The sequence below is a fragment of the Anoplolepis gracilipes genome, chromosome 4 (assembly GCF_047496725.1).
Source record: "Anoplolepis gracilipes chromosome 4, ASM4749672v1, whole genome shotgun sequence".
Taxonomy (NCBI): Eukaryota; Metazoa; Arthropoda; class Insecta; order Hymenoptera; family Formicidae; genus Anoplolepis; species Anoplolepis gracilipes.
The window spans coordinates 5,566,714-5,581,762 of record NC_132973.1 but is presented as its reverse complement, the minus strand read 5'-3'; the positions used below and the strand labels follow the sequence as shown (position 1 = coordinate 5,581,762).

Here is a 15,049-nt window from a genome sequence, read left to right as displayed (position 1 = left end):
AGCCTTGAAAATATTCTTTTTACTTGGAATTTTGAACAAAAAATCAAGAAATTTTTTTATAAGATTTGGGTAGACAGCCGGTAAAATATTACATATTTATTACATAAATGTTACATTTAGATTCAAGTTTATTATTAGACAGATTACATGTAGTTGCTCTCGTGTTCTAAACTATTATCGATCGTATAAAGTATGGATGCCTGTTTTTGAATAAAAAACTTGTTTCACTACGAAATATTATCCAAGATCCAATGGATATCGATTATTTCAACTTTCGTTCTATATAATTTAAATTAAATAACGAAATTATTTATCACTTGAAAATTATAAAATATTATACGATATTCAAAAACTTATTCTCGAATGCGCTACAAAAACTTTTACAATCGCAAGTTAGGGCAACAGGTTTGATAGCGTAAAGGATCCTATCGGGAAGAGGGATGTCAAGCTATCGGACGTCCATTACTCATGAATCGCGGTCCATAGTCGGAATCCTTGCAATTCCGTAACTGTCGAGCTGGCTAGATGAAGAGATAGGACTCAAAGGCCAAAACAGATTGCGCACTTTGATGGCGTCGTTCTAGATGGCCGAGTATGAGACTAAATCGTGAAAGAGAAAAGTGAAGACAGAGAGAGAGAGAGAGAGAGAGAGAGAGAGAGAGAGAGAGAGAGAGAAATATATTTCTCTCATATTATAATATGATTTAATAATGTAATTACGTTGTCTCTCTTCCTCTCACTGTAAAGGCTTAATCGTGCAACCGTTACTTTTAGCAGACTTCCGGACTCTTTAGCACATACGAGAACGACAGAAATTTACGAGAATGCTGTTCATAAAAAAAAATTTAAGCATTTTAATAGACTACTTTTTGGCCGCTAGAAAAACGCTCTTGAGTGTGGAAAATATTTAATAATATTTTTTAAAACAATAAGATGTTATTTCAAGATAAAAGGAACGATTTGCTTTGTCCCGTTGTACATTCTTATAAATTTATTTATTTCTATTGTATATTCATTTATAAAACACTATTGAGGAATTGTTGAAAGAAAGAATGTTGAGACGTATAAACAATTCTTTAATCATATTTTTTTGAAAAGACGCAGAAATCATCTTTTTAAATAAAACTCATGAAAATGTGTTAATCAAATTGAAATCATATTGAATTTTTTATTTAAATCTACCGTATTATAACATGACTATAATGCGATTATAAAATTAAAAGAAAGTAGAGATAGAATCTACTCTAATAAATTCTCTAAACAATTCTACCAATATATTTCTAAATACCCTATATACAGATCGACTGTTAAAGTTTTATTCATCCCTATTTCCGGCGAAGGTCCCTTCTCATTGCCCTATGGGGATTTATTCCACGGAGATGAAAAAAAAAATCTGTACGCACGAGAACGTGGGGAACTTCTTTTCAACGGGTGATTGTGAAGACAACGATAACGGCGAGCGGCGAAATAAAAATGTCGATGACGATGAAAGAAGATGACGTGGTCGGTATAATGGAGAGTCCTCGAGGGTGTATACATGGGAATATATCTGCATAAAGAAGTTGCTGTAAGACAGGTCAGCAGCTCTAGGCAATATACAGACGAAGCGAAGCTAACTTGTCATGACTGTAAGAGAATACGTAAGGGAGGAATATAAGGGATGTATATTCTAGACTCATTTCTAGAGAGGGATAACCAAAGAGGTATAGAAGGCAAAAATTCCGGTTATGACGCCGAGAAGGAAACAGAGAAAAAAGAACGCGTCTGACGAGTGCTCGACGGTACTTACGTTTTATAGAATATAATTATATTTACGTTTTATAGAATGAAAGAGTTTATTCATCCCACAGTTGAGAAGCATCATCGTGAAGGGGATTTTACGAGTATCAGAGGCACTTCTCATTGTCAGATAAGAGTACGCGCGTCAGAGAAATACACTGATTTTTCAAGTCACCGCTACAACCGCGAATTACGGTCTCATTTGATTACTTCTTTCTGCCACCGTTTATGGAATTAGAACCTGGCCGGATAAAATCGCCGCAATGTCACGGCGAAATAGAAGAACCGCCGGAAATGAAAAATCTCATTGCCTTGATCGCAATATCGCGACAAACTACCGAACATTGCTGACAGACGTTAAAAACCTTGTAATATCTACGTATCATTTCACTGATACATTTATATAGATTTTGAGTCTCCGCTGAATTTATTTGACATATGTTAAAGAGAAAGTAATTTTCTTATCGAAAGTTAATATTTATAATAAAGTATTTTTGTCTCCAAGATTTAATTAGAAATACAAATATTATAATTACAAAAATATCAATTGCAATACAAATATTATTAACATTAATATAGTAAAATCTATTGGTTAATTTTATGAAATACTAATGTCAAAAATTATAGTCAATATTTATGGATATTTGCAACCCTTTATTGAGTCGCAATCCGCGTAAGATCCTCAATCGGGAAGAGAATTTTCCGCGAATCAAACCGGATCGTTCCACCTTTTTAAGTCGGATGCGTAATCTAAATTTCTGCCAGCGTTTTGGAACCGATTTTTGCTTAGACCGACAGAGAGAGTTAACTCTACGCCGCCGTCTTCCGCAACGTTGAACCTCGCTAATTAGCGATTTTGCGGTTTTCCTTATCCGTATTTTCTCTATTTTCTCTACGTCCTCAAGCAACTGAAGTTTCCAATCTTCACAAGTTTCTGACAGAGAACTTCATTAGTTTGTCAATCTCGGCAAGATAAATGCGCTTTCGACTGCAAAAAAGCACTTTAAAGACCGACATATTGTTTAATTGATTATCATAATTCTAAGCTTAGATAATGAAAAAAATAATAGGTACAAAATAAATATAAAAAGTTTCTACTTGTTAGTACATTTCAAAAAAAAGAATATTTTGTCCGGCATATCTGTAATTAAATAATCTTACGACGCAGGAAGTTTTACAATACGATTAGCTCCCAGAAACATTAATCAAAAATAACTGTTTGATCAAAACGGCTGTTTGAAACGAGAGACACGATTGTCAGGACACATGCAATAGTCGCATTAATAACCAACGATTTCTTTTGAATCATTTGTAACCGTAATAATCATTTATGTCAAAAATATCGAAAGCGTATTAAGTATTTCTAATGAATGAAATCTTAGGATTTCATCGAACACTGAAAGATCTCTGCGATTTTTAGAATTATAATTATTTAATCCGTTACCATTATAATTTTAAAGAGCACACGAGTAATTTTTAATATAATTTAATTAATCAATAAATTTTAAATATATATTACAATACATCTCTTTTGCCGAGAAATACTTATGCCAGGTAGTAGCATTTAAAAATTTATACTCCCAGCGGCGCTTTTACGAATTTAAATCTCTCTGTCGTCACGTGATTCTCGCACAGATTACAGCGACGGCGAAATTACGCAGCCGTCTCGGCTCCTGCTTTTGAATGGCGAAACAATTTGCTACTTCAGCAGCCCTTGCTGACGACTGGTGCTGCCCCGTTGGAAGACGCTCTTCTTTCGATTCGCGTGAACAATACCGGTCCATTAACAGATGCAATCTGCAGCCGCTAATACTCAGTACCGGATGATCGCCCGCTCGCGATAACGAGCAACTAGGTCATTGGCCGCGCTCTCCTCGCTCAGCTGACGTGAAAAATCATTACGTCTTTCATGAGGGCGGGTCCGGGAGCACGAAACGACGAGAAAGGGGGAACGCGAAAAGTTCGTGCAATATGTCCAGCACGTTTGCTGAACGCAGCGATATTCGTCGTTCGAGCGAAAAAAAACGAGATATAATGTTCAAACTATATATGAACAGTTAAAAATTAAAGAGGAAAAAGTTTTGGCAAATTGCATTTACGGCGGATGCAAATAAATAGTATGTTCTTCGGAGTCAATCTTAAACCAAAACTCATGTTGAAATAATCGAGATATTTATATTTTAATACTTCAAAAACTTGGAAAATATATTTCATCTAGTAAAATTATGGTAGAAAAGAATCTAGTTTCAATTCTTGAAAAATATTATCGCTATCATTCTTGCCGAACGCGTTATACAAAAAACGAAAGAGGGAACAATACCAAGGAGAGAACAAATGATAGCAGAAATTTGGATCGCGACGTTGCGGGAGAGAAATGGAGAAAGAGGAAGAGAAACGAAGAGGGGTACGATTTTAGCCGGCGACGATAGAACAGCTTTGCATAGTCGGTCCTTTTCATACATCTCAAAGTTTCTGCATCCATTTTCTCCCTGCTTCATTCCTCTTTCTCTTTCACAGTATACTGGTTCCTCGAGAGTGTACATTTTCCATGATTCTCTTCATATAAACAGCCTCGAAAAAGAAACTGAACTTCGGCCTTTGGCTGTGTAAATAACGCGAAACGACCACTGGACAGACGACTGGTCAGTTCACAGAGAAACTATTTGATCTCATTTATTCGACACACGAGTACGTTGGTTGTGGCTGCATTTACCACCAGAACAAGGACACGCGACTGTGATCGACGGTGTGTCGTGTGAAAGAAAGATAGATAGGTAGACGCAATATACTGACGATCTTCAACGCTTAGGTAAGATCAACCGAAGGACATGAGTAAAGAGAAGGGTGTAAATGGGTGAAAAAAATAACGGCGACGGCGGTCGATTTGGAAACCTTTGAAGGAGAGATAGACTTTGATTAACCCTTTGACGCCACTTCAGCGTTTCATTCCATCATCGTCAGGGATATCCTCTAATGCAGAGGAGTTCTAGCTCTAATGGAAATGCTCATTCGCACACGAGTAAGGACAAATCTTCCCATCCGTTGAGATCGCGAAGTTAAGGAGGTAGATAATTGATAGCGAAATGTCAATTGCCATCGAAATGGTTCCGAAATTTTTTGTGGAAATGTGGTCGTTAATTATCCTTATTATACTTTCAGAAAGGATTTTTAGATCGCTCTCTAAAATGTATAGTGTCGATCTAGTGGCATAATTCAGTTTCGATTAAAAATGTCAATGTCATGTCGGACAAACGATGTTATTCGAAAATCAAAGTTAAAAAGAGATGAGAATCATATTAAACTACATATAGTGTTAAAATAAACTTTTTCATGCATAAAAGCTTTTTTATATCAAATATTATTAGTTGCCAAATATGAAATGTATTTACGACGATATATTAGCCTAAAACTTAAACAGTAATATTAATTTACATATAAAAATCAATATTAAAAAAGAAAAAAGAAAATAATGGTTGATTAATTCATATTCAACTTTACGTCATGATGATGTTTCATAAGATACACTTATGAAACAATAACAAAACACATATAAAAATTATGGAGTAATTATCGGTCTCACTTATCGGTGTTTGTGTACGTGTTTTATTCGTCGACAGTAATTATCTTTGTGAAGTGGGGAAACTAGTAAAAAAAGACCCGCTTTTCCCTCATTACGCTCATCAAGTATTTAAGTTGCGCAAACGAACGGCGCGCATTATGCATTAAGCTTGACGTCGCGCTCGCCTTCCATGTGAAGAGTTTCTCATTATCCACGGCGCATTTAGAAATAATCGGTGCTCTTAAGAAGAACAACTTCTCGCGAATAATACATCTGCGTATACACAACCGCATGAATGGTTCATTTTACACACAATTCTCTGCGACAATACAAATTTCTCTCTCTCTCTCTCTTGTGTTTTATTTTGCTACCTTTAATGTCGCGCTTGTAATGAAATATAAATTTATAAATAAATTTCATTTATTAAATAATAATAAACACGTTCGATCGCAAAGTGAATATTGCACGAATTCGCACATCGCAATGTACAGATTGAACAAATTGGCTTTGACGTATGTTGATTGTATCTGCAAAAATTAACCGGACACAAATCGCGATGAGTTAACGAACATCAATTGCACGTTATTATCGATAACAACAAATACGGCAAATTATCGATTCGCCAACATTAAAGCATTATGAACGCGAATCATGCATTTAAAAAGTTCGTTATTTTAGTCTCACCCTTAAAAATTTTCATAGAAAAGAGGGTAGAATTGTGCACGACGTTAAAAGCGTCGTCCTACATGAAAAAACGCATCGTAAAATTACAAGAATTTCTACTTCAAGAATCAATCTCTATAACGATTCGGATAAATAACTTCATATTATCTCAAAAATAAACAATTATTTTACTTGTTAATATCTGAATAATAATACATATCAATTAAATTATCATTTTTAATTAACCTTTATAATGAGAAATTAAATTTGGAACATATGATATAATTAAAATGCTAATTATTTTATTCCCAAATTTATCTTCTATTAATTTAGCTTTTATCAATTATCAGAAAACTGATACTAAAGATAAACACTTAATATTATGCTAAGTATTTCAGTTCTGAAAAAGCAAATTGTAAATAAAAAAGATATGAATAAATTGTTAAATAATTTTAAAAATACTGCGTTTTAAAAAATATCAGAAATATATAAATTCATTAATATGGAATATAATTATATAACAATAGAGAAATAAAAAATAAAAACATAACAATATCAGTTTGATATAAAATCGCTTAACGTTCATATCACTACAAAAGTTTTATTACAATTAATTATTCTTTTATTTTATTTTAATATTTATTTTAATATTTAAAAATTTTTCGAATTATTTTACGAGATACATCAATGTCAAATTTACTGTTTCAATTTAGACTTTAGACATAATGACGATGCTAGTTTCGCTATATAAAAATAAAATGTATTATTACAGTTTATATATATTATTTAAAAAACTAATTTCTCTCTTTTGATTTTGATATGTATCTATATTTCCTGAATTAATTGCTAAAGTTACTACTGCAAAGAATAAACAAGTTAATTAATTTTAAAAATAATAAGTTAAGAAATTTATGAATTGCTCACAGGATTAAATTGTAAATTGCGCTATACTTAGTTGTTTTGCTGTCATTTGATAATTATCTGAACTTCTTTCCTTTCTTTTGTTTGTTCTTTATCTTGTTTATCTTTCATGGCACTCACGCGACATTTATTCACAAAATGTGGTTAATTACGATAACGCGTATTAATCATTAGAATATAGCGATCATACCGCACTTTATATAATATTCTCTCATTAAATAATATCACCGATATCACAAGTTTGTATATCGATGATCTATTGAATCAGGTATGTTGTATGATGATGCGTTTTATATGATTTATTCAAGCGGAACGAGAGAGACAAAAGAAGGACGTATTTTTGAATATTGCATTTTGCGGATATCTATAGTAATTTTAACTTTGTATTTGTTTTGTGTTCTTTAACGAGAAATAATAAAATTATCTCGCAAAATTCGTGCATATATTATGTTTTAGCAACAGAAGCGACAATGTGTGGAATCCGACTTAATTTTTTAGAGCGGAGTTTCATGTCACCATGAAATTTTTTTCTCGTCATATAATAAAATCATGAGCTTTGTATGCGATGAACGTTGGGAATATTATATAAAAGATTACACGATTTTTATATTCTAATGAATAGTGCGCCTGCTATCATAATTAATTTTCCCGAGTACATAAAGTAATAATAAATGTTATAGAGGAACAATAAAGAACAAAGAAAAGTGGAAAAAATCCAAGGATGCATCAGATGAAGCGCAGAAAGTGAACAATTTATTTTATAATTATATTAATAATAAAATTAATTGCTTGCTTGTGATGATGCTGAACCATTTTAACAATTAATTTGAGAAATATTTTAACATATCCCAAAATAAACAGGCAACGATTAATTAATTCGTAGTGATATGGACGTTTTCAATTATTTTTTAAATTTATTTCTCCATATAAAATTTGCAAATTAAGTAGTAAATTATTTCGGTACGAAACTTTGATATTAAGTTAATATTGTTAATTTCTTACTTTTTAATTACGCTTTCCTTTAAATTATAGTATTCTGTATCTACAAAAAAATTAATATTTAAAAAATTTATTTTTTTTAACAATTAATTAACAATTTTGATGTATATTCATTTCTTTGTGATTTGCTGTAAATGTTTTTCGGAAGGGAAGGCTAGTAATATTATGTCAACGTTCATTGTTAATATTAATTTCCTGTTAATTAGAAGTAATAAAGTCGGATTAAAACAAAAAATTAGCAATAAATGAATATTTACAAACATATACTCGAATTTGAATTTTCATGCTGAAGATTAGAAGAGGTAATTAAAAATATTTCTCTGTTTTTTAACACTCTAAAATTTTTATCTCTGTATATATTGTATATAACTATTTAATATATATTCGTCTGGTTTCTTTTACTTTGAATAAATCGGCGTGCAACATATTTTCTACCTTGAATAAGAGCGAAACACGTGCAACAAATAGAACTAGCTGTTTGTGTCAAGTATACATAATGTAAAATCTTAGAATTGCTACAGAGAATTTTAAAACATTCTGCAAATTCATGCAACATTTTGCAATTTTTAGTAAACTTCTTTTTATCTTGGCAATTTAAATTTATAACTATTATTAAAAGTTTTTATAAAAATAAATAACAATAAAAAAAATAATAACTTAATTTTTTTATTATTACAAGTATTTGTGATTACCTGGTTACCTTGATATTGATTTGCGTAATTTAGAAATATTGCTCAATATCATCGATTAAATAATAGTTATTCATATTTTTATACATTAAAAGGTATTTAAATAAAAGATATTAAAATATGTCTCTATACATTTTTTTTTTTTAATTTCTGAATTATTCACGGAACAGATTAGTTTGTACTATTTCGAAGCTGAATCATAATTAACGCGTGTATTATTATATATGCAAAAATTAATACTTTTCGTTCTTATAAGTCATCATCGTTGATCGATAGAAGGACTCGCAGACGCATGTTACATAGTATCTGTTTGACAAATATATATGCACGCTTACACGTACATATTTGCCATCACAGAAATTTATATGTATATATTTAGATATATATACATCAGCATATATATATATATATATATATATATATATATATATATATATATAGAGGTCTCGGTATTTGTAATAATAGCGGTCCCGCTCTCACACGTACGTCCGAGGGGTCTTCGGACAGTGCTACTGGCAGCACTGTGCTGATTTCTCGAGGGATATAACAGAACTTGGAACGGTAATGTCAATCCAATCCACGTCCTCCTAATGCCTGTACCCGACAACGACGCTATCTCCTCGCGCTGTAGAACTGCAGTCATTTCTTCAGCGCAGCCCCTATAAGATTCTTCCTTCGCTCCACTTTCTCCCACTTTAATTTCTCCAGAGCGGTCAGACGCGCGTTGCTCGATAACAGAAAGAAAATATCGGACAGTTCGATATACTCTCGAAAGGTGCAACGAGATGGTAATTGGATGCTAAAACAGTTTACGGAAATATAATTAAAAGTTGGTTTCCCCAATGGTTTGCGCGATTTCGCGAATACACGTACACATACACACATACCGAATCATGTGAGCCACATATGTGACACGTGCGCTGTAGGAACTTAACGACTCTCGGGGACAGATCAAAGTTAACCGATTGGCAAGTCCGACAGCGCGTACAACGACGACCGGCGATGTGGTGCTTCAGTTTTGTAACTAATTCGTTATATTTAAGTTTGAATAGCTTAATCTCCGGGAATCCTAGAGTTTCATAATTGCCAAATGGAATCTCCAAAGGGAATAACCGCCACTAGTCTTCATATGGAACTCATCATAGAAATTACCGCGGCTAACGCGCCGCCGGTACTCATTTGAAATGATTGTTTTCCGAGTTTCGCGTAATGAATAACACATTACGCGAGACACACGTTATTTCATCGGTTGAGATAGCTGGGAAAAACCAGTTACAATTTACAAATAATTAAATTGGCTTTAATGCGAGCGATATATACTATACATTTATGTATATATATATATATATATATATATATATTTAACTAACATATAGCTAACATATATATATCTAAAACTTTGCTCTTGCGTAGTGTGTATATATATATATATATATATATATATATATATATATATATATATATATATACTACACAAGAGCAGAGTTTTAGCTTTAATTTCTTTGTTTAACGAATGTTCTATGACTTTTTTTCGCCGAGATATATTCAGATATATTAAAGCAAAATTGAGCTTGAACGCTTATAACTAGTGAAAAAGGAAATGATCGTACAATAATTATTATAATTAAAATTTTTGAAATGTATAGAAAAAAACTCAACACTTCGACCTTCTGTAACTGGAATACTTTTTACTTGTAAATGTTGTAGAGTTTATGAAAATTTTAACGTTTTTTCATTAACTTTTATTGATTTAAATAAAAGAAGATAAACGTGCAATTTCAACTTGATTTTTGGTAATAATTACACTTCAAAAATGTATAATGATTGAAAAAATAATAGGGATATTTTAAAGTGCTAACCTTTCTCTTTAAATTGCTTTTTTAATTATTATTGTATGATCATTTTTTCACTAGTTATAAGGGTTCAAAATCAATAGCTCGATTTTGCTTTAATAATGAATATCTCGGCAAAAAAATCATAGAACATTCGTTAAAAAAAGAAATTAAAGCTAAATCTCTGCTCTTTAACACCCAATTAATGAAATCGCGCTAGGATTTTTTTTAATTCGGCATTCTGGGACAAACTATTGAAAAATTTGTACAATCGACAAACGTCGCTTTCTTACAATGTAATTTTCTAACGAATAGAAAGAATTGAAATTCATTTAAAGATTCTAAAACTAGAAACTTGAAGCTTTGAAACGCTTTTTTATTGATCTTATTTCGATTATTTTTAAGGAAGTTTATTATTAAAGCAAAATCGAGCTATTGATTTTGAACCCTTATAACTAGTGAAAAAATGATCATACAATAATAATTAAAAAAGCAATTTAAAGAGAAAGGTTAGCACTTTAAAATACCCCTATTATTTTTTCAATCATTATACATTTTTGAAGTGTAATTATTACCAAAAATCAAGTTAAAATTGCACTTTTATCTTCTTTTATTTAAATCAACTATTTGAAAATTGGCCTTTTTTAGTTGGAAGAAAGTGGCAATTTAATTTTTTTACGTAGTGTATATATATATATATATATATATATATATATATGTATATTGTTCAAATTAGATTCATCGTGAAAGTTTTCTGCGATACAAAGAGATGCTGAAACTCGAATAATCCTTCAGGCATTCCACCACTTTAACCCCACCGGCGTGCTTTCAATCCTCTTAAAGTGCACGGTACTTAACACATCGTGTTCACATTTTCTTTTTATCTTTCTCTGTCTCTCTCTTTTTTTCTTTAGAAAAGTTTTACAGCAAAAAGAGATAATATATATATGCGCCTATTAACGCAAATATCTAAATTAATGCTGCAATGTGCGTACAGGATATAAAACACCACCTGAATAACTTGTAAATTTTATTTTTTGTGAAAAATTATTATATATAAAAGTCGCATAAGTTCAAGGAGAATTACATTGTACAATACATTTATTTTTTTATTAAGTAGGAAGCACTTTGAGTGGTTCTATTTAAAAACAATAAATTAAAGATTTTCAAATCTTCGAAAAACTTTCACTTACAAAAAAGTATTGTATATGTATACAACATATATAATGTTTTTTGCAATGACTCTCTTGAAATTGCAATTTTTATGTGTAATAATTTTTTATAAAACATATATAATTTACAAGTTATTCAGGTGGTCTATTAAATGCTTCACACCTCACTCTGTATATATATATATATATGTGTGTGTATGTGTGTGTGTGTGTGTGTGTGTGTGTATACATATATATATATATATATATATAAATTAAGGGAAAATTTTCAAAAAAAATATCTCTGTTCATTTATCTGCGATCGTTGCTGTTTGATCAACAAAAAGATTTTGCCCAAAGAAATCATTTCCTGTCGAGAGATCGTACTGACATATTTAACTCGCCAACTTTTTCGTCAACACAGTTATTTTTCCTGAGTCAATTATCTCAAACGGAGATTGTTTTCAATAGGATCAGAGTATCGGTATATAAAACGAACGAAAACACGCGGAAGAGAAACTTAAGATCAGGAAAGTATAATATTGTTCTACTTGCATCTATAGCTACGTTAGCAGGCAAAATGTCGATAAAAGAGTACCTATCGGCTCTGTGAAGAAATCTTTGAAGAGATAAATCAGCAATCTTGTCGACTGCAAACTCTGTACAGGCTTCTTAATATCAGGTTTCTTGAGACGTTTATAATGATATTATTCGAATTTTCTAACAAGGAGCATTCTCATACTCTAATTAAATCTTCGAACGAGGATATTATAAGATAAAACCAATATTTACGACATCTACTAATTATCGATCTCAAAACGCGTTTCAGTTCAATCTGTTCGTTTGCGTCCTACCGACAAATATTTTGTAGACACTAAATGAACAGCCAGCGTGTTTATTTGTTTCTGACAGACGAATGTATATAGGAAAGCCTCAAAAACTTTGCTGACTGGATTTCACGATTGACAATCCCACGAAACGAGCAGAATTGTGAAGCGTAAAATTTGCTCGGACAGCGAAGGGGGAGGGAGGTGGACGGTGTAGGGGGAGGGATTGGCCGGAAATGGCGGATGTCACGGTTGCCCGAGCTCCGAACGACATGTTGGTAATTGAGAGAGTATTCAAATGCTTGGCCGATACGTGACCGTCCTCCGGAAGCATACTCGCCAATGTAAAGCACCTAATGACGTTTTGGATAACACAGCGTTCAAATCGCGGCCCCGCATGGTGGTTAACGTGTTTGCTTTGTCCAACTTAGAATTAAATGCACGAACGCGAATCTTTTAACAATATTGCGGCGATATTAATGTCAATAATAATCATAATGGTCGTCTCTTTGTAAAATCATTTATGCATTCATACTTGTACACGAGACACACTAATCACGCATACGAATTTATTAATGAGAATGAAAATCGATTTACTCATTTGTTTGATAGAGAATAGCGTATAAATATATATCTCTTTACAACTACCTTTTATGTAAAAGAATACACATGCAGATAATCTGTTCTGTAAGAAGAAAAAAAAAGTTGAGCCTATTATAGCGTTATATTATAGCGTTTTTTTTTTTTTTTTTTTTTTTTTTTTCAAGTTTTTATATTATGATTAACATAGTTTATATAGTTAAATATTAATATATTAAATTATTTTTGTTGGACTTTGAGAGTTTGTAAGTATCAAGTATAAAGGAGAATATTTAAGGGAAAATTTAAGTTGCCTCGAACTAAAATAAAATTTTATTTCTACGCACACATCGCCGATCGATGGAAAGCAATCGAAAAAGTTGATCATCAGTTTTCAATTAAACGTAATTTAACTTTCTTTCCCGTATATAACTTGTACTCACGTAATTTAATCTCTTTGATGTTGACATCCGACTAACTTACAAAATTCGGTACAAGCCCGAGGGCAAAATTACAGATTCAATCTAGACAGTTATCAGTGAGAGCTCCATCATGGTGCATCAAAGTGATGTTTTTATTGTATCGAACAGATTAATCAAAGATCGACGCTCGAGTATTGAACCATTCAAATCATAGCTAAATGGAATTCGTTATTTAATAAAACAATTGATCAATCAATGTAATTTCTCGAACTTTCATTCATCAGATACGCGTAAAATAATCGTAAAACAGGAAATTAATCTCTGAACTTTTCCTTGTTGTATCATAAATCACAATGGATCATATTGGGCACAAATCTTAATTGTTTTCCACATCGGTATATGGTCGATATCCGATGAAAATGCGCATGGTTGTGTATATATATATATATATATATATATATATATATACGAAGAGCTAATCTAAAAATCCATCGATAGAAACCGTAAATCACGAACCTCCAGCGTTTCGCATTATATGAGACACGTTCCAATAATCGCGAATTGCCTCGAAACGTAATATACCGCGACTCCTGCCAATAAAATTCCTTTTTGCCATCCGCGATAGTCCATATACGAGTCTGCAACGTGACGAGAGGGTCCTCCCATAGAAATCGGTATACGGATATATAGTAAGAGATAAATCTTTCGCCGCTGCGTGATCTATTCTTGGAAATAGATCGCGAGATTGGCGAAGCGAGCAGGCCGAATTAAATCGCGCAAGTCAAGCAGAAGAATCGCGAAAAAGCGATTTCAAGATCAAAACTTTTAACTGTCTGTCTGTCTCTCTCTCTCTCTCTCTCTCTCTCTATCTTTCTCTCTTTTCTCTTAAAAACTTACACGTGAAAAATGGACAGATAATTAAATTTTCGTAATATCGTTTAAAGTTTTTTTATTTGCATATTGCAGTGTTTATTCAATAGACTTTTCTTTTTTCTCCCCTTTGTTTCTCCCTTTTACTTCTCTTTTCTCTTACGTCACAATTGATATGGATGATTAATCATCCTGAATTATACATCATTTTAATGGTAATCCTGAAGAATGAAGAATGCATATTTGAAACTTTGTCTATAAACATCGGATGTGATATTTTGTATTGAAATTAATTAAATGATATCATAAAGATTATATATTGATATAATTTTCTTTTCAGATATCTATTTAACTGCATCACAATCAAAACTCAATACTGCAGTTTTTAATATTAAATAATTAATAAATATTACAGATATAAAAAGCCAGCCTGTTGCCACGTTGTTTCACGACTCTAAGCTTCTTGTATATCTATGTTTGCTGGTCGCAAAGCTTTTCCGTGTCCATCAATTATAGACAATGCTTCACGCACGCGAGATTGATGATAATCCGTGAACACTGCGACAACCAGGTGAGTTTAAGTTTTATACAGCAATCAACCGACTGATCAATTTTACCGAGTACGAGATTGCGCGATGATCGATCGTGATAAGGAGTGAGAACACAATCTAAGTAATTTTATTAGCATTATGATAAAAGGCAAGCAATGTTCAACTTGAACGAGAAATTACTAAAATGCTGATTGATCGATGGATAAA

General features: G+C 32.0%; 1 protein-coding gene across 7 annotated transcripts in view; it reads left to right on the top strand.

Annotated features, from left to right (window-relative positions):
• Positions 1-15,049, top strand: part of LOC140665025 (uncharacterized) — a 196,793-nt gene that overhangs the window by 168,314 nt on the left and 13,430 nt on the right. For 6 of the 7 annotated variants that reach the window (XR_012046530.1, XR_012046536.1, XR_012046535.1 and 3 more), the window contains one exon: positions 14,707-14,862. The exons of the other annotated variant lie outside the window; for it this stretch is intronic. The gene's annotated coding sequence lies outside the window, so the exon portion shown is untranslated. The remainder of the gene's footprint in view (positions 1-14,706; positions 14,863-15,049) is intronic. 7 annotated transcript variants of the gene reach the window in all.